Source organism: Anabrus simplex, chromosome 2 (genome assembly GCF_040414725.1).
Source record: "Anabrus simplex isolate iqAnaSimp1 chromosome 2, ASM4041472v1, whole genome shotgun sequence".
Classification (NCBI taxonomy): domain Eukaryota; kingdom Metazoa; phylum Arthropoda; class Insecta; order Orthoptera; family Tettigoniidae; genus Anabrus; species Anabrus simplex.
The window spans coordinates 592,755,173-592,779,171 of NC_090266.1; positions in this window are offsets into that span (position 1 = coordinate 592,755,173).

Consider the following 23,999-nt stretch of genomic DNA (forward strand, 5'->3'; position numbering starts at 1 on the left):
TTCTACTGTGCGAGGATTACTTGCGTACACACTACGTTTCAAACTACCCGGTAGTAAAAGTCACACGGTGTTAAATCGGGAGAATAAGCTCGCCACAAACCTACACTAATTATTCTGTATCCAAAAACATTACACACTGCATTAATTGAATTAGGCCTACATGTATGCGCAGTAACTCTCGCTTTGAATATCCTATTGTCCTTACCTCTAAAATCAGTTCTGGAATAAATCGCTAAGAATTAACTCGATGTATCATTTGAGATGTCCGACTCGTTGGCTGAACGGTCAGCGTACTGACCTTCGGTTCAGAGGGTCCCGGGTTCGATTCCCGGCCGGGTCGGGGATTTTAACCTTAATTGGTTAATTCCAATGGCACGGGGGCTGGGTGTATGTGTTGTCTTCATCATCGTTTCATCCTCATCACGACGCGCAGGTCACCTACGGGTGTCAAATAGAAAGACCTGCACCTGGTAAGCCGAACCCGTCCTGGGATATCCCGGCACTAAAAGCCATACGACATTTCATTTCATTTGAGATTGGCGGCATATTGAAAAGACTCTGTCCTGTAATTTGTGTTACTATAATTACTTATCAAAAGTCACTTCTTTTCTCTAGATATGAGATTTCGTGAAATCGTCTTTTTTTGTCACGTGGCCTGTACCGGTCATTTTGCAAATTTACAGAAACATTTAGGTTAATTCTCATCAGTAAACTGCACATTGAGTCACTCAGCCCGACTGTGTGTGTGCGTGTCAACTTGAGGCAAAGAATTCAGAAATGTCTGGGCTGAGAAAAAGATATCTTCCCTGTATTTTCTCACATTTGAAATGAGGAGCCACAGACTACTATTTAATGGATGTCCTGCAATGGAATTTGATCCTTTTTGTATTCCGAAACCATGGCGAATAGTCCCTTGGCGGGCACATTAAAGTACTCAGTTGTTCTCGACGATACAAATTACTCACCATCGTCCCATCCACAGTATTCCAACAGCATGAAATTCACTTAACTGCGCTAGCCGGTTACGTGATTGGGTCATGTGACTGTTAGTTTGCATTCAGGCTATAGTGGGTTCGAAACTGGCTGTCGGCAGCTGTGAATATGGTTTTCTGCGGTTTCCCATTTCAATATCAGGCAAATGCTCGCGCTGTACCTTCATTAAGGCCACGATCGCTTCCTTCCTAATCCTAGCCCCGTCCAATCCCATAATCACCGTAAGAGTTCTCCGGGTTGTGCCGGCAACGCAATTTCACTATGCGCGTACGGTCAAAAGCGGTAATAACTCGTCGAGGTACGTTTGTATGCTGCACAGGATACAAATGTGTCCTTGTCATGTTATGTCCACAAGTGACAGTCACAGCGCACTTTTATGGACTGTTCTGAGACTGCGTCTATTACCTCCACGTCCACTAACCGGTAGCGTTACACGTCATTTGGTTGTCTGTTTGGCATGTAACAATTGCCAGCCTGGTTGATGTACACCATAGCGAAGTTGCTAGAGCATACAGCCGCTATCGTGTGACACAAAATTTTGAAGATTGTCCTTGCAGTGGCCGTCCGCGGTCAACAAACTGCAGTTCAGAGTCTTGCAGCCAGACCCACCGCGCAGCACTTCAAACCCACGGGCTCCGGCAGCCCAGCCCGTGTAGTGCCGTTCTCTTCTGACGCGGCAGCGTACTGGCCCACAGCAGTCCACCGCACTGGGCGGGCTCAGTAGAATAACCTTGAGTACTTCTCCACAATAACGTGTGCGCCGTGCACAACGAGATGTTCACGTCACACTACTATTCGGATCATTCACTCTACGAATTCCCGTACGCTAATAACATACTTAAAATAGGCTAATCGCATTTGGAAATTAAACGGTAGAGATTTCTCCCGCACTGTAATAATAATAATAATAATAATAATAATAATAATAATAATAATAATAATAATAATAATAATAATAATAATAATAGAAAACAAACAGAAACTTTGTTATAAACTAATATTCGTTTGCAATTGACATCAATTTAACTGAAAATGAATCTAAATAACACGAAGCATATTCATAGGACTTCATTCGCGTTTACCTCAAAATAAAATACAAACACAAATGACGTGCAAAATGCCAACAACAAAAACAGACCTGAACATAGCTTTTACTTAGTGTGCGTAGTTAATTGGTCATTGTTAATGGTGGTGCAATGGAATTACTGTGAATGAAAAGAAGAGCATCAGCAGTTGTCTGGTAGTAGAAGAGAATGAAGCCCGCTGAAATGAAATTTCTCTCTGAAGCTGAACTTGATGCTTGCATACATATTACTTTCTTAGCGATCTGGTGAAATTTTGAATAGATTTGTCCATTTGTTCTCCAATAGGACGCTATATCTATTTTCTCCCATTCCACAATTTTGCTTTATCTTTCCAGTTCATCTGTTGGAATAGGAGCATCATGAACGTCGGTCCACGAAGAGAAATTCGTTACTTTGGAAGGTTGTGGCATAGTCGTGGAGTCTGATGACACGGAAACATTAGAATGTTCGTCATTCAAGCACACCTCGTTCATCGTAAGTTTTTTTCTAATCATAAAAAGACAAAATCAGTTCGACTCCTTTAATCTACAGTATACTAATATAATAAAGAGAGAGCGCGAATTGTGTTAGTTTGTGTATATCTGGAGGGTAATCTCAGAAATTACTGGACCGATTCTAAAATTCCTTTTACTAATATAAATATAAATTATCCCTGAGACACATGGGCTGTATTTTATTTTCAAAACAATCCGAGGCGGGGGGCGACGGGGCATATATAAAAATAATAGGCGAAATATCGAATTTGTCGTGCAAGGACAAGACTAAGCACATTTTAAGCCCCTTGACCCAAAGAACAAATCTCGGTAAGCCCAACGGGCTCGAAAACCATGTTTTAAGGCCCATAAACCGACTGTTATGGAGATACTGGCGGCACAATACCCCTGCTCTCGGAATCGGCTAAGGAAATGAACTGCCGTAACCATGGCAACGCCAGCTCCAGGATTCTACAGCAGCGAGATTATGCGTGTACGTTTGGGCATAACTGCCATCCAAAATTTGTACACATAATCCCTGAGCATATCTACAATATATCTCAAAAACTTAACATGTTACAGACGTGAATTGGTATTTAAAATCTCTTTTAAAAATAAAGAGACATGTATTATTTAGTTTTCGGAAATGACACTTAAGGGGTGGGAGGGGGGCTGAAATGTGGGTTGGCGTGAAATCTTAAGATGAGCATATCTACAGTATATCTCAAACACTTAACACGTTACAGATGTGAAAATTGATATTTTTTAATATTTAAAAAATAAAAAACAGGTATTATTTAATTTTTTGAAAAACCACTTAACGTGGCGGGGGTGTAAAAAGGACTGAAAAGGGGGTTGAATTAATGTTATTAGGGTACTGATATCTCAAAAACTGAAGTTGTTACAGACGTAAAATTGGTATTTAGAGTCTCCTTTAAGAAGAAAGAAATTCGTTTTCTTTTGGTTTTGGAAAACCCACTTAAGGGGGGATGAAAGGAATGAAATATTAGTTGAATTATTTGTATGCGGATTTTTATATCTCAAAACCTGAAGATGTTACAGATGTGGAAATACGTATTTGTAATCTCCTTTAAAAATAAAGAAACTTCTTTTTATTTACTTGAGAGAAGACGTTCTCACGTGTACAGTTCTATGTCGCATGGTCATCTAAGCCCCAGAAGGCAATACCACTCACTTGGTTTACAAAGAGTTTCTGGGGTAAATGAAACTCAATTTTTCAGTGAGGTTTTTTAGTTCAGGGATTTTCAGATAATGTCTTAGTACAGTACCGAGGAACGATTACTCTTATCAAATACCGAAATCCACGCGAGAAGCCGCGGGTAACTGCTAGTGTGTACATAAAGTTCACTGCAGATCGCACAACACACAATTTTTTTTTTTTTGCTATAGGCTTTACGTCGCACCGACACAGATAGGTCTTATGGCGACGATCACACAAAATTAACGTCCTTCCCATCACCGTCAACTGCAGGCTTGAATACCAACCAAATACGACTTTTAAGTTTAGGATCCGGTTCAGAAGTCTTGTATTATGCGGTTTTTAGTTCGTTTGTTATTTTTTTTCTTTACTTCACCACTCTTTGCCACGGTTTCCTTTCTTTTGGAACTACAGTCCACATTCGCTTCCGATAACAGGATAGACGGAGAAGTCAAACTGAACACCACAGCAAATTTGATCGGTTCCACTCGACTGTAATGCAACGCACTCCGCTGACACGCAGTACACTGTACACATTGAAGCAGTCAGCCCATAGAACTACCACAGGGCTGTCCTTGGCTCACCGCGTAAGAATGACAGAGCGCTGGCCCAGACCGGCCCGTGCGATGACGTCATGGGCTTCATATGTTCGAGCCTTTCAAAGCCCATTGCAGCCTACTGCCAAAGCAGCTTATGGGCTGGGCCTCTCTGCAGGACTCTGCTGCAGATGACGACCGTTACGTGTGAATCTCGGCTCTCACGAACCTGGCAGACATCGCAACAGAACCTGGTAATGCCTTACGTCAGGCAACTGGTATGGCTGTGTCAACGCAGAGAGTCAGAAATCGTCCCCGTAGGGAGCATCTACACTCAAGTGTTCTTTTACGAACACCAGCATTTACACCCGAACACCGTAGTGCCAGGTATAGATGGTAATCGGAGCACTTGGAGTGGACTCTGGAAGAATGGCGGCGGGTCGTCTTCGCGGATGAGTGCCGAATGTGTGACACCGTACAATCGACGGAAGAGAATTTCAAGGGAGCGAGGTAACGCCAGACGTGTCCTGTATGCCATCCCACATGCCCATCAGGGAGGCGAATCCGTCATATTTCGGGCGGCATCATGTACGGATGTCGGACGACACTCATTGTCTTACAAGGCAATATGACTGGCACACAATACCGGAACAGAGTTCTCGGGCTCACTGTTCAAAAATACCGGCAATATTTCGGCGACAGATTCATTTTGCAAGATGAAAACATGCGCCCGAAACACTCTAACCTTGTGAACGTCTTCCTCAGGAAGGCCCACATCCATCGGATTGACTGGTCTTCGGTCTCTCCGGATGTGAATCTCGTAGAATGTCCCTGGGACATGCTGAAACAGACAGTGCGACGACGAACGAATCCACTTCTCAACCTTGTCGACCTCTGGAAGTCTGCTGTCAAAAGTGGGACAGGATCGTCTAGAACAGCCACAACCACCTTGTGGACAGCATGCCACGACGGGTTCGATCATTCTTCACTGCATGGCGTGGAGTAATACCATACCGGTACTGAGAGGCAGAATTTGATCCCCATGTTCAAAAGGCGGATTCACGTTGCCAAAGTATAGTATTTGTGTTGCGCATGTCGTTGTTTGTCTTTTCATCAAATGTGTTATGCTTGATATTATGTGTGTATTTGCATCCCATACATACTCCAGGATCATCATCAACATTGAAATCTAGATCTTCAGGTGCTACAAAACTCTTATTTTTTTCTATTTGCTTTACGTCGCACCGACGCAGATAGGTCTTATGGCGACGATGGGATAGAAAAGGCCTAGGAGTTGGAAGGAAACGGCCGTGGCCTTAATTAAGGTACAGCCCAGCATTTGCCTGGTCTGAAATTGGGAAACAACGGAAAACCATCTTCAGGGCTGCCGACAGTGGGGTTCGAACCCACTATCTCCCTATTACTGGATAGTGGCCGCACTTAAGCGACTCCAGCTATCGATCTCGGTCAAAACTCTTTTGAGGTGTGTACTTTTCTATTAAATTGCAAGTAAGGTAGCGTTTATATCACTTGTAATTACTACATGAATAGTTGTTTATCTCATCGTCGATATCACATATAAGCCTATATCTTGAATTGGATTTCCAAAACATCGTACAAAACTTGAACTTCTTAATTTTAATGGTAACGTATTGTACGTGTGCTTGTTTCTATGTATGTATGTATGTATGTATGTATGTATGTATGTAGGTATGCATTGCATCATTTCTGCCATCTATATTTGCACCGGATAGCTCCTCAGGCGTGGTCATTTCAAATGAGAAAATACATTACGAATCTAAAATTAATGGGAGCATGGAAATGACACGTAAGTACTCTTTACAAATGAGAATCCAGATAGTCGTTAAACTGAATTTATTGATTTCTAGGCAAATTCAACACAATGAAAAGGTAAAATGCTTCAAATTGGCCGTGCGGTAAGGGGCGCGCGGCTGTGAGCTTGCATCCGGAAGATAGTGGGTTCGAATCCCACTGTCGGCAGCCCTGAAGATGGTTTTCAGTTGTTTCCCATTTTCACACCGGGCAAATGCTGGGCTGTACCTTAATATAGGCCAAGGCTGCTTCCTTCCAACTCCTAGGCCTTTTCTATCCTATCGTCGCCATAAGACCTATCTGCGTCGGTGCGACGTAAAACCACTAGCAAAAAAAAAAAAGAAAAAGTTATCTGTTTCTAATTAGGTCGCACTAACTACGTTAACGGTGTTTCAGAGACGTTCAGGCACGGAGCCATGATCGAACCCACCATCTTAGGCACAGAAATCAAGCAGTCTACCATCAGAGTCACTCAGCTCAGAAAAAAAAGAAAGGAATTTTATAGTAGAAATCAGTACTATTTTCTCGAGAAGATATATTGTAGAATTAATACATGCTTCTAAAAGTGTAAGTAATACTGGAACACCCTCGCGGAAATAATCCTTATGACAAAAGAATATAAACAACATAGTGATTGGCCACATGCGAATTGTACTCTTGAAGAATTGTTATACCAACAAGTTCGTGAGAATGACGAAATATGTACGGATGGTTGCCTAGTTGTACTTCCTCTTAAAACAATAATCACCATCACCACCGCCTGACGAAATATGTCCCTAGCATCTCAAATTAACTAACTAACTAACTAACTAACTAACTAACTAACTAACCAACTAACTAACTAACTAACTAACTAACTAACTAACTAACTAACTAACTAACTAACTAACAATAAAAATTGCAAAACAACAACAAGAACAGCTGCAGCCTTTGCTGGCACACGAGTATATCCTCGTAGCAACTGTTAGATACGTAGCTTTCGTTGTTTCCTTTCAGTCCTGTAATTTTTCACTTTATTGTCAGAAATGTTATCAAGACGCTAATCACAGGGAGCTATTTGGCAGTGTAACCTTCACGAATTCCTATTAACCTGTATAAAGTGCAATACGTGGTACGACATAGGCTACCTAATTAGCTTTCTTTTCCCTTTGCCTTTTCACGCCGACATAATTCGGTAATCAATTTCCTGTGTTAGACGCCGCTCTTTTGTAGCATTGCCATTCATCTAGTTAACCTGGCAACTAACTACTGCTCTTTTAAGACAGAATGTCGATAGATGTAGTCGAGTTTCGTACAAAGAGCGGTAAAGAAGCATATCAGCTAGGATGGAGCCCCCCCCCCCAAAAGAAAACCAGTGTTATAATCTTCAACTACGACTCCTGATATACTGATTTTCAGAAGAAACATGTTTTGCACTTAGAACCATAATTTAACATTTGACTTCTTGTTCTTCTTATGTTCCCTAAACTTCCCCATCCTTTCGCTATGGGCTTGTCTTCTGTCTTGTGTTCAAGCATTTTTGAGTTTCAATTTCCTGGCTGTTGGTTCTCGGATGTGAACTTATGTGAAATGATGTTCTGTCTGAATGTGGTCCGTGTGGTTGCCAGTGGGTCAATATTAATTTCTGCAGGTCGCTTTGAGTGTCTACCAAGGAGCGCAATTTGGTTTGTCGAGTTCCGTTAATGATGAATATTCTTTTGATCAATCGAGAGTCGTCCATTCGTACTAGGTGTCCGTAAAATTTTATACGCCTCTTCCCTGAAACTGAGGAGAATCGCTCAGTCGTAGAGTTCTTCTAAGTTTTTACGCATCCATATACCATCTTCAATCTTGGGTCCACATATCCTCCTGAGTATCTGCCGTACTATATTCTCTATGTCCTTGATGTTGATGGTTATTATTATTATTATTATTATTATTATTATTATTATTATTATTATTATTATTATTATTACTATTATTATTATTATTATTATATACATATAATTCGCTGGGGCCATCAAAGACCACGTTAAGTCTTGTTGCATTTGACACTGAACTTGGCCTTCTTTAGAGCCCAAATTTCCCTCATTCTTTGTGAGTGGGCCTGCTTACGCTCCTCTGTCCAAGGGGCACCGTGTCTTCTCTTCGGTTGCTCGTCTCGGTTTAGCCCGTTCATCAATATTTTCTTGCGGAAGAGATCTCTGTTAAGGGCGTCTTCAGCTGAGATATGTAGCATTTGCAGGTCTTCTTTGGTATTTCTAAACCAGGGAATTGTGGTTTTGGGGTTTGAATAAAAAAAGTGAAAGATTTCTTTAGTTAATTTTCTTCCGTCCATTCTTTTCAGATGACCGTAAAATCGTGCCCGTCTTTTTCTGATTGTATCAGTAATTTTCTCTATTTTGCTGTAGAGTTCCTTGTTGGATCTCTTTTGGTGGATTCCATTTCTGTAATTTGATCCCAAGATTCCTCTCACAATTTTGCGTTCTCTTTTCTCCAGTTCTTCAAGGAGTCCTTTGTTGGCATTTAGAGACAGGGTTTCGGCTGCATATAGAACTACTGGCTTCAGAACTGCTTCATAGTGACGCATCTTGGTGTTTTGGGAAAGGCATTTTTTGTTGTAGATTGTGCGGGATGTTCGGTAGGCTATTTCCAGTTTGCGTACTCGCTCCTGAAGTGCTTCTTTGTCCAATCCATTTTTCATGATGACCTCACCCAGGTATTTGAAGTTGTCTACTCGGGTGATGTCCCCGTATGTTGTATGGAGTTTTGGTGGAGCATCTTTGATGTTAGTCATTACTTCTGTTTTCTCAAACGATATCTGCAAACCAGTTTGTTCGGCAATTTCCTTTAAAATTTCAACTTGAGCTCTAGCGGTTTCTATGTCGTTTGAGAGAACAGCAATATCATTGGCAAATGCTAAGCAGTCTGTTGCGATCCCCTTGGATTTGGTTCCTATTCTCAATGGACTGTAGTTGGTTTCCTGTAATCTCACCCGCCAGGTTCTGATGATCTTTTCAAGAACACAGTTGAAGAGTATCGGGGATAGCCCATCACCTTGTCGGACTCCTGTTTTGATGTCAAAGGAATGCGAGAGACATCCGTGGAACTTCACCTTGGATTTTATATCGGTCAGGGTGGCTCTAATTAATACCAGCAGTTTCAAATCAACTCCAAATTCATTTAAGATGTTTAGCAGGACTTCCCGGTCAATGGAGTCGTACGCTTTCTTAAAGTCCACAAAGACAGACACATACTGCTTGGACCTTAGTGTACAATATCTGATGATCGTTTTGAGATTTTGGATCTGTTCACCTGTTGAGCGACCTTTTCTGAACCCTCCTTGGTATTCACCTATTTGATGTTCGACTTGTGCTTCCAAATGCTCCAGGATGGCAAGTGATAGAATTTTGTAAGTCACGGGTAGCAAAGATATTCCTCTGTAGTTGTTGATGTTCTACATGCTGCCTTTTTTGTGTAATGGATGGATCAAAGCTATTTTCCAGTCTTCGGGTAGGGTCTCCGTGTTCCAAATTTCTTCTATTTGCTTTTACAAGATATCAAGTGATTCCTCTGGGGCATATTTCCATAGTTCTGCTACTACTGAGTCTTCCCCCGGCACTTAGTTATTTTTGAGACGGGCAATGTGGCGCTTGATTTCATCTCTGTCGGGTGGTCTGGAATCTGGGTACCTGAGTAAGGGTTCCTTGGTCTCAATGGCGCTTTGCGGTTTAGAGCAATTAAGTAAATTCTTGAAGTAATCTGCCAGAATGCTGAAATTGTCTTCATTTGACGTTGCCAGTGTGCCGTCTTTTCGCTCAAAGCATAGAGATGGTGGTTTATAGCCAGTGAGTTTGCGTTTGAAGGCTCTGTAGTACTCTCTGCTTTCATTCTTTCTAAAGTTTTGTTCTATCTTTTCAATGAGAGATATTTCGTATTTACGTTTCTCAGTTCTGAACACCCTAGCTGCTTGGGCACGTTGGGTTTTGTAGGTTTCCCAATCATTTTCTGATTTCGTAGAGTAGTACTGTTTCCACGCATTGAGTCTTTCTTGGAGGACTGATTCGCAGGTACTATTCCACCAGGCATGCTGTTTGCTTCTCTTGATTTCTGCAACGTCTTTGGCGGCCTCAACAAGGAGAATTTTGGCGTTGTTAAAGTCACAGTCATTTGGTATAGCCTTCTCCTGGAACTCCTCGACCCTTTGCCGAAGTTTATCATTGTCGAAGCGTGTGATCTGTTTGGTTCTCTTCCTTATGTTTGCGGGAATTGGTTTGAATTTGATAAGAGACATATAATGATCTGAGGCCACATTGATGCCTTTTTTTACCTTGACATTCATAATCTCAGGGCTGTTTCTCCTGGAGATTGCAACATGATCAATTTGGAACTCTCAGAGAGCTTGGACGGGAGAACGCCAAGTCATTTGCTTTCTGGGTAGATGGCGAAAGTGGGTCGACATGACCTGCAGGTTGTCATTTTCGCAAATGGACACCAGTCTTTTGCCGTTGGGATTGGTTCTTTTGTGAGCAGTGTAATTTCCTATAACTTTCTTGTACTTCTGTTCACGACCTAGTTGGGCATTATATTATTATTATTATTATTATTATTATTATTATTATTATTATTATTATTATTATTATTATTATAGAGCTAATCTAGTTATTACAAACAAAGTGTTATTTATGTTTTACTTTATAGCCTTGTACGGATGGCTAGCGGCAATTATCTGATAACGTGTGTTGCACAGATATCTGGGATGATAAATATGTACATATGTCTGTAGTTGGCCCCAAAGCTGGAATTTTGTTGATTGCAGCCTATGAGAAAATTATCCTAGTTTAGTACTAAACTGGGAAGCAACAGTAATTCACTTTAAGAATGGTATCCTCTTAACAGGACCACATATACTCTATGAACACGCCCGGTTTCGTTACCTATTTAGCCTTCCTTCTCAATACCTCCGCCTTCTTTCTTAATTTGGCGTGTGGCCTCCGACGGGGCCTAGTGCAGATCATTCGAGTTGACACCCTATGGGTGACCTGCATGTCTGTAAGGATGGGGCACTACCTATGATGAATTATAATGGTGAAGGCGGCACTCACACACACACACACACACACACACACACACACACACACACACACACACACACACAGCCCCCGAGCCACTGGAATTAAGAAATGATGTTTAAAATCCCAGACCAGTCCGGGAGTCGAACCCGGGCCCTGTGTACCAGAGGCCAGACGCTATCCATTAATCCATGGATACGGCCCTTCTTTTATTAATCATCATAGTTTATACCACTTGGCTGATCTGACGTTTATTTAAGTCAAACACGATTTTAATGAAGTAAGTACTGACTCACTATTTTTCATTACTGTAGTTACTTTCATGCCTATCTTGAGATACTGATAACCGTTAGTAGGGATAACTTCTGATGCTAGGATTGTTAACATCGTGCTTCAGGTCACCAATACATTAATCAGCCTGTAATATTAAGTAGGGGCCGCCTGGTTCGAACCCCCATCAGGAAGTCGTAAAAGTTTAAGAAACAATATTTCCACTCCCGGAGGTGCATATGGCCCTGAGGTTAACTCAACCTACACCAAAAATGAGTACCAAGTTAATTCCTAGGGGCAAAGGCGGCCGGGCGTAGAGGTAACCTGTACCTTCCACCCCTCCAAGGGAATTCATCGCCTGTTCGGGGATGACTTTGCTTTGTTTTTGTAATGATTAGTTTTTACAGCATTTTGTACTCGCTTACCATTATCCTCGGATTGGTTACCTGTGGCTTTCATAGATGACCATTCCGAAAGTAGTAGCGAATGAAAACCTACAACCTGTTTTCCAGTCCATGAATCATATATAGGCTACTAGCAATTACCCGCTGCTTCGCTCGCGTGGTTTTCGTAATTTAATCAGAGTAATCGTTCCTCGGCACTGTACTACGAGACCATCTGAAAATGCCTAAGGTATAAAACCTCACCCAAAAATTGAGTTTCATTTACCCCAGAAATTATTTGTATACCATGTTTGTGGTATTACCTTTTGGGGCTAAGACGACCGTGCGACATAGAACTGTACATGCGAGAAACAGTCTTCTCCCAAGTCAAAATATAAATACATGTTTCTATATTTTTAACGGAGATTCCAAATACCTTTCCCACATCTGTAACATATTCAGTTTTCAGATATACGCAAGTATTCCATAAAAAGAATACAACCCCTTGATCAGTCCTTCCCCTACCCCCATCTAAGTGTATTTTCCGAAAACAAAAAAATATGTTTGCTTATTTCTAAAGGAGATTCCAAATATAAATTTTCACTCCTGTAACGTTTCCAGTTTTTAAGATATGAGTATCCTCATAAAAAATAATTCAACTATTTTTCACTAATTTTCACCCCCTGTTGAGTGCCCTCTCCAAAAACAAAAAGGTACAGGTTCCTCTATTTTTAAGGGACTTCCCTAATACCAAGTTTATTGTCTCCAACATGTTAAGCTTTTGACATATAATGTAAAATTAAATGGCGTATGGCTTTTAGTGCCGGGAGGTCCCAGGACGGGTTCGGCTCGCCAGGTGCAGGTCTTTTGATTTGGCGCCCGTAGACGACCTGCACGTCGTGATGAGGATGAAATGATGATGAAAACAACACATTTACCCAGCCCCCGTGCCAGGGAAATTAACCAATGATGGTTAAAATTACCGACACTGCTGGGAAACGAACCCGGGACCCCTGTGTCCAAGGGCCAGCACACTAACGATTTATCCATGGAACCGGACGACATATAATGTAGATATACCGGTACTCATTTTTAAAAACTCGCCTGCTTTTCCAATTCTTTTCAGCCCCTCAATTGGATTTTCCGAAAGAAAAATAATACGTGTTTCATTATTATTAAAGGTTATTCGAATACCAGTTTTAATGCCTGTACGTCTGTAACACTTTCATTTTTTAGATAAATGTACACTCATAAGAATTATTCAACTACTTCTTCTTCCTCACTTCTTTCTACCCCTCTCCTGCCTTAAGTGGATTTTTCGAAAACAAAAAAATACGTGTTCCTTTATTTTAAAAGGAAATTCAAAATACCAACTTTCACGTTTGTAACAGCTTTAGTTTCTAAGATAAAGTATCCTCATAAACGTACTTCAACTCTTTATTTACTTATTTTCGACCCCACATCCCTTACGTCGTATTTTCCGAAAACCCAAATGTGGGTTTTCTTCTATATATATAAAGTAGCTTGTCCTGACTGACTGACTGACTGATTCATCATCGCCGAGCCAAAACTACTGGACATAAAGAAATGAAATTTTGGGGATATATTCATATTAAGATGTAGGTGCTCGCTAAGAGAGGATTTTTGGATATTCCGTCGCTAATGGGGTGAAAAGGGGGGTGAAATTTTAAAATTAGTGTGTTTCTATCTCAAAACTTTAAAAGTTTACAGATGTGAAAATTAGTATTTAGAATCTTCTTTGAAAATAAGGAAGCACGAACTTTTTTGTTTTCAGACAATCCCAATTGGAGGGGTGAAAAAGGGTGAAAAACCGGTTGAATGCCTAATCAGGACACCGGTGCTTATATCTCAGAAAGTGAAGATATTACAGACCTCAAAATTGGTACTTTTGATCGCCTTCAAAAATAAAGAAACACATATATTTTTGTTTTTGGAAAATCGAATTAATGCGTGGGTGAAAAGGGGGTGAGTTTTTAAAATGAGTGCATCTATACCTCAAAAGTTTTAAAGTTTAGAGATGTAAAAATTGGTATTTAGAATCTTCATTGAAAATAAAGGAACACGTATTTCTTTGTTTTCGGAAAATCCCAATAGGAGGGGTGAAAAGGGGTGAAAAAGGGGTTGAATGCCTTTAAAGAGAATACTTATATCTTAGAAACTGAAGATATTACAGACCTGAAAACTGGTGTTTGGGATCTCCTTTAAAAATAAAGAAACGCTTATTTTTTGTTTTTAGAAAATCCAATTAATGGTGGGGGTAAAAGGGGGGTGATTTTTAATATGAGTGTATCCATACCTCAAAACTTTTAAAGTTTATAGATGTAAAAATTGGTATTTAGAATGTCCTTTGAAAATAAAGAAACGATTTTTTTTTCGGAAAATCCTAATACGATGGGTGGAAAAGGGTGAAAAACAGGTTGAATGCCTCTAATGTGGCTACTTATATTTCAGAACCTGGAGATATTACAGACCTGAAAATTGGTATTTTGGATCTACTTTAAAAATAAAGAAACAGGTATTTTTTCGTTATGGGAAAATCCAAATAATGGGGGGTGGAAAGGGGGGTTATTTTTTAATATGAGTGAATCTATACCTCAAAATTTTTAAAGTTTATAGATGTAAAAATTGGTATTTAGAATGTCCTTTAAAAATAAAGAAACAAGAATTTTTTATTTTCGGAAAATCCTAATACGAATTGTGGAAAAGTGTGAAAAAGAGGTTGAATGGCTCTAATGTGGCTACTTATATTTCAGAACCTGAAGATATTACAGACCTGAAAATTGGTATTTGGGATCTACTTTAAAAATAAAGAAACAGGTATATTTTCGTTTTGGGAAAATCCAAATAATGGGGGGGGGGTGAAAAGGGGGATGAAACTTTTAAAATGAGTGTATCTATATCTCAAAACTTTTAAAGTTTATAGATGTAAAATTTGGTATTTAGGATCTCCTTTAGAAATAATGAAACACGTACTTTTTGTTTTCGGAAAATCCTAATAGGAAGGGTGGAAAAGGGGAAAAAGATGTTGAATACCTTTAATGAGGCTACTTATATTTCAGAACCTGAAGATATTACAGACCTGAAAATTGGTATTTGGGAGCTACTATAAAAATAAAGAAACAGGTATTTTTTAGTTTTGGGAAAATCCAAATAATGGGAGGTGAAAAGGGGGGGGTTAATTTTTAAAATGAGTGTGTCTACATCTTAAAACTTTAAACGTTTACAGATGTAAAAATTGGTGTTTAGAATCTCCCTTAAAAACAAAGGAACATGTATTTCTTTGTTTTCTCTAAATCGCAATAGGAGGGATGTAAAAGAGTGATTAATGGGTTGAATTCCTTTAATGATGATACATATATCTCAGAAACTGAAGATATTACAGAACTGAACATTTGTAAATGGGATCTCCTTTAAAAATAAAGACACACGTATATTTTTGCTTTTGGAAAATTCTATTAATGGCGGTTAAACAGGAGTGACAAATTGGGGTGAATTTTTTGAAAGACTATATCTACAGAATATCTGAGAAGCGTAAAATGTTACAGACGTAAAATGTGGGTATTTGGAATCTCATGTAAGTGTAAAGAAACATAGGTGATTTGTTTTTGGAAACTCCATTTAAGGGGAACTAAAAAGGGGCGACATTTTAAAATGAGAATTTCTACAGTATATCTCAAAAAAATTAACATGTTACAGAAGTGAAAAATGGTATTTTTTTAATTCTATTAAAAATAAAGAAACGTGTATATTTAGTTTTCGAAAATACCACTTGGGTAGTGAGGGGAGGGTAAAAGTGAGTGAAAATGGTGTTGAATTATTTTAATTAGGCAACTGATATCTCAAAAAATGAAGATATTATACACGTGAAATTTGATTTTTGGAATCTGCTTTAAAAGTAAACAAACAAATTGGTATGTTCAACTCCTTTTAAAACAAAGAATAGCGCGCTTTTTGTGAGGAAACAATCTTGGGCGGGGCGGGAGTGAAAAGGAGTTGAATTCCTTTCATGAGGACACATAAATAAAAACTGAAGAGGTTAGAGTGGTGATAATTGATATTTAGAAGATCCTTTACTATTAAAGGAACATGTATTTTTTGCCTTAATATGACTTTGTGAGGGGGGGGTTGTGTGAAAATAAGTTAAAAAAGTGAATTACTTTTAAGGGGATACTTATATCTCAAAACTGAAGGTCATGGACGTGAACATTGGTGTTTGGAATCTCATTTGAACATAAAGAAACACGCCTTCTTTTAATTTTGTTTGGGGGGGGGGTAAATAAACTTAACGGCGGTGGGGTGTAAAACGAGGTGAGATCAATTGATTTTACTGTTCATAATGTACTTATAAGGAGCCTCCGTTGCTCAGGCGGCCGCGCGCCGGCCACTCACAGCTGGGTTCCGTGTTTCAAATCCCGGTCACTCCATAAGACATTCGTGGTGGACAAAATGGAGGCGGGACAGGTTTTTCCTCGGATGCTGCGGCTTTCCCTGTCATCATTCATTCCAGCAACACTGTCCAATATTTCATTTTATTTGCCACTCATCGATCAATGCCCCAGAGGGGAGCTTCGGCAGCCGGCACGATTCCTATTGTCGCCGCTAGATGGGGCTTTATTCATACCATCCCTGACCCTGTCGAATGACAGGAAACAGGCTGTAGACTTTCGATGTACTTATTCTGATCATAAACCGATCATTTTTAATCTTTCCTGGGTTCTTTTTCAACAGCCATCTTTTCCTTCGGAGAACGTTCTTAGATTACAGTAGATTTTCCTGGCATATAAAAAAAATTTAAACACATTTGAAATAAACGATAGGAATGAGATTGGCCGTCAAATTGTTCACTTCTATAATAAGGTCAATAATACACGGAGGTATGTCATTCGTATCGCCAGAAATCCCGGACACTTGCCTACGTGCGACAATGGTGCTGGTCACTTTGTCAACAATGACAATGGCAGCAGATGTAATTTACCGCCAAGTAGCGGCCTTGCATATTGCTGTGGGCTCCAGAACATATAATAATAATAATAATAATAATAATAATAATAATAATAATAATAATAATAATGTTCTGGACCGTCGTCAAATGTGCGGACCACACTGGAAACGGGTCCTGGACGGCTAATGACTAAGAATGCAGTTCGGCCGCGGGTTCAGTACCGCCAAGGCACCCAAGTTGACACCACGACATATCCCCTGAAGGATTTGATCCATATTAAAAATGCTTATAGGAAAAGATGGCAAAGATTTAGGGACCCAACTGACCGGGTGGAATACCTGGAACTATCCCGGGAAGTACGAAATCGATTGCTGGAAAGAAAGATTGAAAAATGGGAGGAAACTTGCCGTAATCTATTAGAAAACGAGTCAGATCGCGCATTTTGGCGGATTCTCGCAGAAAACGAGTCAGATCGCGAATTTCGGCGGATTATATATGTAAAACAATAAGCATTCAATTATAAATTTCATTATAATACCGTAGCGAAGCACGGGTATCTTGCTAGTTAAGGAGATTCCAGATACTAATTTTCACGTCCGAAACATCGTCAGGTTTTGTGATATAATTATACTTATGAAAGTAAAACAACTCCTTTTTAACCCCCTTCCCACCCGTTAAGTTGATTCCCCCTCCCCAAAAAAGCGTGTTTCTTTATTTTTAAATGAGATTCCATATACCAATGTTCACATCTTTTAACATTTTTTGTTGAAATGAAATGGCGTATAGCTTTTAGTGCCGGGAGATCCCAGGACGGGTTCGACTCGCCAGGTAAAGGTCTTTTCATTTGACTCCCGTAGGCTGCCTGCGCGTCATGATGGGGATAGCCAACACATACACCTAGCCCCCGTGCCAGGGAAATTAAATAATGATGGTTTAAATTCCCGACCCTATCGGGAATGGAACCCGGGACCCCTGTGACCAATGGCCAGCACTCTAACCATTTACCCACGGAGCTGGACAACATTATTCATTTTTTGAGACATAAGTATCCTCAAATAAAGAATTCAACTTTTTCAATTCATTCACCCCCTTTGTGAATTTTCCATAGACAAGAGATAACGTGTTTCTTGACTTTGAAAGAAGATTCCAAATATAAATGTCCATTCCTCTAACATCTTCAGTTTTTGAGATATAAGTATCCTCATAAAAAGAATTCAATTCCTTTTTCACCCCAGCCCTTTAAGTTGATTTCCCTCTCTACAAAAATGCGTGTTACTTTATTTTTTAAGGTGATTCCAAGTAAAAATTTTCACGTGTGCAACATTAAGTTTTTGAGATATAAGTTTCTCCGTAGAATGATTTAAATTTTTCACTTCCTTCCACCCTCCCCCTTAAGTGAATTTTCCGAAAACTAGTTGCTTTACGTCGCACCGACGCAGATAGGTCTTATGGCAGCGATGGGACAGGGAAGGGCTAGGAGTGGGAAGGAAGCGGCCGTGGCCTTAATTAAGGTACAGCCCCAGCATTTGCCTTCTGTGAAAATGGGAAACCACGGAAAACCATTTTCAGGGCTGCCGACAGTGGGGTTCGAACATACTATCTCCCGAATACTAAAGCAGCTCCCAAATGCCAATTATCCCGACTGTAACATATTGAATTTTGAGATATATGTATCCTCATAGAAATGAATTAAACTCCTTATTCACCGCCCACGCCCCCAAGTTGATTCCCCGCCCCAAACGCGTGTTTCTTTACTTTAAAGGAGGTTCCAAATACTAATTATCACGTCTGTAACATCTTTAGTTTTTGAGATTTAAGTATCCTCATAAAAAGTATTCAACTCATTTTCCAATTAATTCACCCCCCTTAAGTGGATTTTCCAAAGACAAAACATTACGTGTTTCTTTATTTTGAATGAAAATACCAAATGCAAATTTTCATGACTGTAACATCTTCAGTTTTTAGATATAAGTATCCTCATGAATAGTATTCAACTCCTTTATCACTCTACCCCCGCCCGTTAAGTTGGTTTCCAACCACCCAAATAATGCGTGTTCCTTTATTTTTAAAGGAGATTCCAAATACCTATTTGCACGTCTGTAACTTTCAGTTTTGAGATATAAGTTTCTCCAGAAAAAGTATTGAATATTTTTACTTCCTTTCACACTCCCCACTCAAGTAAATTTTCCAAAAACAAACATTACCCATTTCTTTCAAAGAAATATACCAATTTTCACGACTGTAACATGTTCAGTTTTCTTATACATGTATCCTCGTAAAATGAATTCATCTCCGTTTTCATCCACCCCTCTACCAAGTTGATCCCCCCACCGTCCGCAAATGCGTGTTTGCGGGCTTCCTTATTTTTAAAGCAGATTCGAAATACCAGTTTTCACGTTTTTATAATCTTTAGATTTTACGGTGTGTGTATATATACATTCTCATACAAATAAATCACCTAATTTTTCAATCCTTCCCCAGCCCCCTCCCCCCGTTAAGGGTATTTTTCAAAAATTAAAGAATACGTGTTTTCTTATTTTTAAAGGAGATTGCAAATACCAATTTTCACGTCTGCAACATGTTCAGTTTTTGAGATATACTGTAGATACGCTAATTTTAAAAATTCACCCTCTTTTTCAGTGGATTTTCCGAAAAACAATATTTATGTTTCTTTCCTTTTACAGGAAATCCCAAATACCAGTTTTCAAATCTGTAATATGTTACGTGTCTGAGTTAATTTGCAGATATAGTCTTTTTTTTTAATTCACCCCGTTTGTACTCCCGTTCACACCCTATTCATCGGATTATTCAAAAACACAAAAATAGGTGTTCCTTTATTTTCATAGGAGATTCCAATTTTCAGTTTTCATGTCTGTAACATCTTCAGTTTTTTTTTATATAAGTCTCCTCACAAAAGGTGTTCAACGCTTTTTCCCGCATTTTGCACCCCCCTTAATAGGATTTTTTGTAAACTTAAAATACGTGTTCCTTTATTTTTAAAGGAAATTCCAAATACCAATTTTTACATCTGTAAACCCATAAGTTTTTGAGATATCCTAATTTTAAAAATTTACCCCCCCTTTTCACCCCTTTAGCGACGGGATATCCGAAAATCCTCCCTTAGCGAGCACCTACATGTTAATATGAATGTATCCCCAAAATTTCATTTCTTTATGTCCAATAGTTTTAGCTCGGTGATGATGAATCAGTCAGTCTGTCAGTCAGTCAGTCAGTCTTTTCTATACTATATATAGATTAGTACAATGGGGTCGCCACTCCCAAAGTGATTTATTAATGACCGATAGATGCTATTAATGAGAATGGAGAGTATTGCTGGAATGAAAGATGACAGGGAAAACCGGAGTACCGGGAGAAAAACCTGTCCCGCCTCCGCTTTGTCCAGCACAAACCTCATATGGAGTGACCAGGATTTGAACCGCGGTATCCAGCGGTGAGAGGCAGGCGCGCTGCCGTCTGAGCCACGGAGGCACTTCCGGAAGTAGTAGTAATTTACTTAATTGCTTGACTCCACCCCGTGGTGTAGGGGTAGCGTGCCTGCCTCTTACCCGGAGGCCCCGGGTTCGATTCCCGGCCAGGTCAGGGATTTTTACCTGGACCTGAGGGTTGGTTCGAGGTCCACTCAGCCTACGTGATTAGAATTGAGGAGCTATCTGACGGTGAGATGGCGGCCCCGGTCTAGAAAGCCAAGAATAACGGCCGAGTGTATTCGCCGTGCTGACCACACGACACCTCGTAATCTGCAGGCCTTCGGGCTGAGCAGCGGTCGCTTGGTAGGACAAGGCCCTTCAAGGGCTGGGGTTTGCTTTGGTTTGGTTTGGTTTGGCTTGACTCCAAGTTCAATAAGTTCGAATACGAGATTAACAGAAACCGAAAGTGAGTAAGGTTGTTTCATTGCAAGGCTACAGTAAATTTGATCTATGAAGTGGTACAGAGCGTTTCACTCATTCTTTCTAATGCAGGGGACCAGGTGCTCTCTTTGATGGTGTCCTACCTAAAAACCATGTGGCACGATTTCAAATACGTCACAACGATTTACAAAGCGTACCTTAGTACAGACACCGTAATAACACAGAATATTGTAGACGATTCAAAGCTTACAACAATTTGCCACTTAATCCATCCCACAAATGTGATAAAAATTGAAAGAGTATATTCTAATTATAACGGTGTCATATTTGCAGAAAGTGTAAATATGTAGGAAGGTTAAGCAAGTTTTTGTTCTTATAGACAGCATTAGAGGAATACGTTTTCTATTCTCACAAGAGGGGAGCACAACCTTTTCTTCTGAGACAGACTCCGTGGAGATGTTCCTGAAGTGTCATTTTAAAGTATCCAACTTTAGTCCATTACATTTTATAGTGTCTTATAGCAGAGCATCTTCGTATAATGCCATTAGACGCTAAAAAAAATTGAAGACGACGGTGGGAAATCTGCATTTTGCGCAGTTGAGCAGGAAAAGAATTTTTGTTGCTCTTAATCTCAATCCCCAGATTAATGTCACAACCGGTTTGAAACAAGTGATAACGACAAAATGTGGCACAGATTCCACTAACTGAGCACTAAATTAAGATTTATCCCTGCCGTCGACTCTCCTTCAAGGCTCCCATTTGTAACTAACAATAAACTTGCTGCAGTAAACCATGTGCGTAAAACATTCAAAATAATATTTAGCTAAAATTACCGTGTTCATGTGATCTCAAGTGACCAGGCTGATTACAGAAAATAGTTTGTTATTGCTAACTTCTACATCTTATAACGTTATTCAGGCTGTTAGGATATAAACAAATGTCCACCTGGATTAAATAACATTTCAACACGATTATCCACGAACTGGTGCTCTCACGCTAAAAATAATAGAAGTTCGACCATCTTAATGCAATTACAAGGACTGGTAACCAAGATAACGGTACTTTTCAGCATACTATAATCTGTAGATTAATGAACACACAACTCATAAAGTTTATTCTAGGATTTAATAACTAACACTAAATACAATACAATTACACAGGCACACAATTACGCCAATCTCTCTCTCTCTCTCTCTCTCTCTCTCTCTCTCTCTGTTCAGTCACACTAGTTATTCACTCTGACATAAGTTTAAACAATTCCAGGCCGTGCGTGTAGAGGCGCGCGGCTGTGAGCTTGCATCCGGGAGATAGTAGGTTCGAATCCCACTATCGGCAGCCCTGAAAATGGTTTTCCGTGGTTTCCCATTTTCACACCAGGCAAATGCTGGGGCTGTACCTTAATTAAGGCCACGGCCGCTTCTTTCCAACTCCTAGGCCTTTCCTATCCCATCGTCGCCATAAGACCTATCTGTGTCGGTGCGACGTAAAGCCCATAGCAAAAAAAATAAAATTCCACTACACACACTACTGAAAATGTTACTTGAGCTCTAGCACAGTTCACGATTAAACTCACTGTACAACTATAGCAGCTGCACAGTTTGCGGGTGCGCAACACAATCTCACATTCACAGCCGTCTTAGTTTACTGTCCCTCGTCGCTCAGCTACACTGTTCCACATTCGCCGTCAGTTAACAAACAGCACTCCGCCGACACTACCCACTAGTCCAGTATTTCACAGTGGCACTCATGGTGATCCACTATCACTATCTCACTGACCGAATCACTAGCAAATTTGAGCCAGAACCGAACCGTCACAAGCTTGTCCGATCTGCCTTATATCGGGAGGCGGCCCTTCCAAATATTTCGCGAGAGAAGAAGCACCTCGAATTTTCACAGTTCCGGGCTTCTCTCGCGCCATGAGGAAGATATGAGATACTATCACGTAGCGACGTCAGTAGTGGTGCCAGAGGGCTGGACTCTTGCGCTTGACTGGTCTCTGACTGGTTGCTCGTAGTGGCAAGAGGGTGAGGCCCAAATTCCATGATGCGCTCACGGCTGGAGCCTGGCTAACTTGCTCCTCACAAAGCCTTGCATTAACATTGCGGACATCACCACGATACAACATAGGCTAGATCAAAGAAGAACTTCTCTTGATTTCCTGAATAATACTTCTCCATTCCTCTCTTTTATGAAAAGTTCTGCTTTATTCATGGGGTCTGATTTAATATGGATAAAACTCTGATCAGGGCTGGGAAATTACCTGCCAGCCCGTCTAAACGAAAAAAGAACGGGGGGGGGGGGGGGCGGGGAATAGGAACGCCCTTACCGGGCGCTTCCATACTTCTCCTGCGAAAGGGAAATCATGACCTCCATCTGGAGGGAATGAATCAGCGTCAGCAGGTATTCCTGCCCCTAAACCCGAGCGCTCCCCTCATTGTGAGAAATCTTACCCTTCAAGGTACATCGAAGTTCTGGGCGTCAGACTAACCGTCCGCTGATGACGGGATAGGCGTCGGGCGATCTGTCATACACAACTACGGATGTAGATGTTGATGAAGATAGCGTTTAGGTTTAAGAGCAGCTTGTCGCTCATAACCTAGAACTCTCTCTTTTAATCCACACTATGGCAGTGTTACAGTGGAATTGTAACGGTTATGACATGCACCTTGCTGACCTACGCCAGCTCATTAGTGAGTTCGCGAGGAGTATAGTCTGTATTCAGGTAACTAATCTCAGACCAGGTCATCATATGATCTTCAGAAATTTAAGGATGTACACGACAAAACGATATTATGCTCATCCGGCATCCGGTGGCATTGGTATTTTTGTTCGTTCTGATATCTATAGCGAAGAGTTTCCTCTAAGAACCCCACTGGAAACTGTTGCGGCTTTTTATTTTCCACCAGGCCAGCCTCTTAGTATAAATTATGTAACTGATCTTATAGATCAGCTTCCACCTATATTCCCCTTATTGGAGGATTTTAACGCCCGTCACCCTATATGGGGCTCTGATACGCCTTACCTCGGGGGAAGGGAGATGGAAATATTAATAAGAGAGCTGGATTTGTGTATTTTGAATATAGGTGATACCACTCATTTAGGCGTAGGGTACGGCACATACTCTCGCGTAGACCTTAGTGTATGCAGCCGAGCGCTGTTTTCCCTGCTTCGGTTCAATGTACACGCTGATATCTGTGACAGTGAGCATTTCCCTATTATTCTCACTTTGTTGGAAGAAAAATATATCGGGCCTCTTCCTCGATGGATTCTTAAACGTGCTGATTACCCAAAGTTCACTGCACTAGGTACCTTTACCGACGCAAC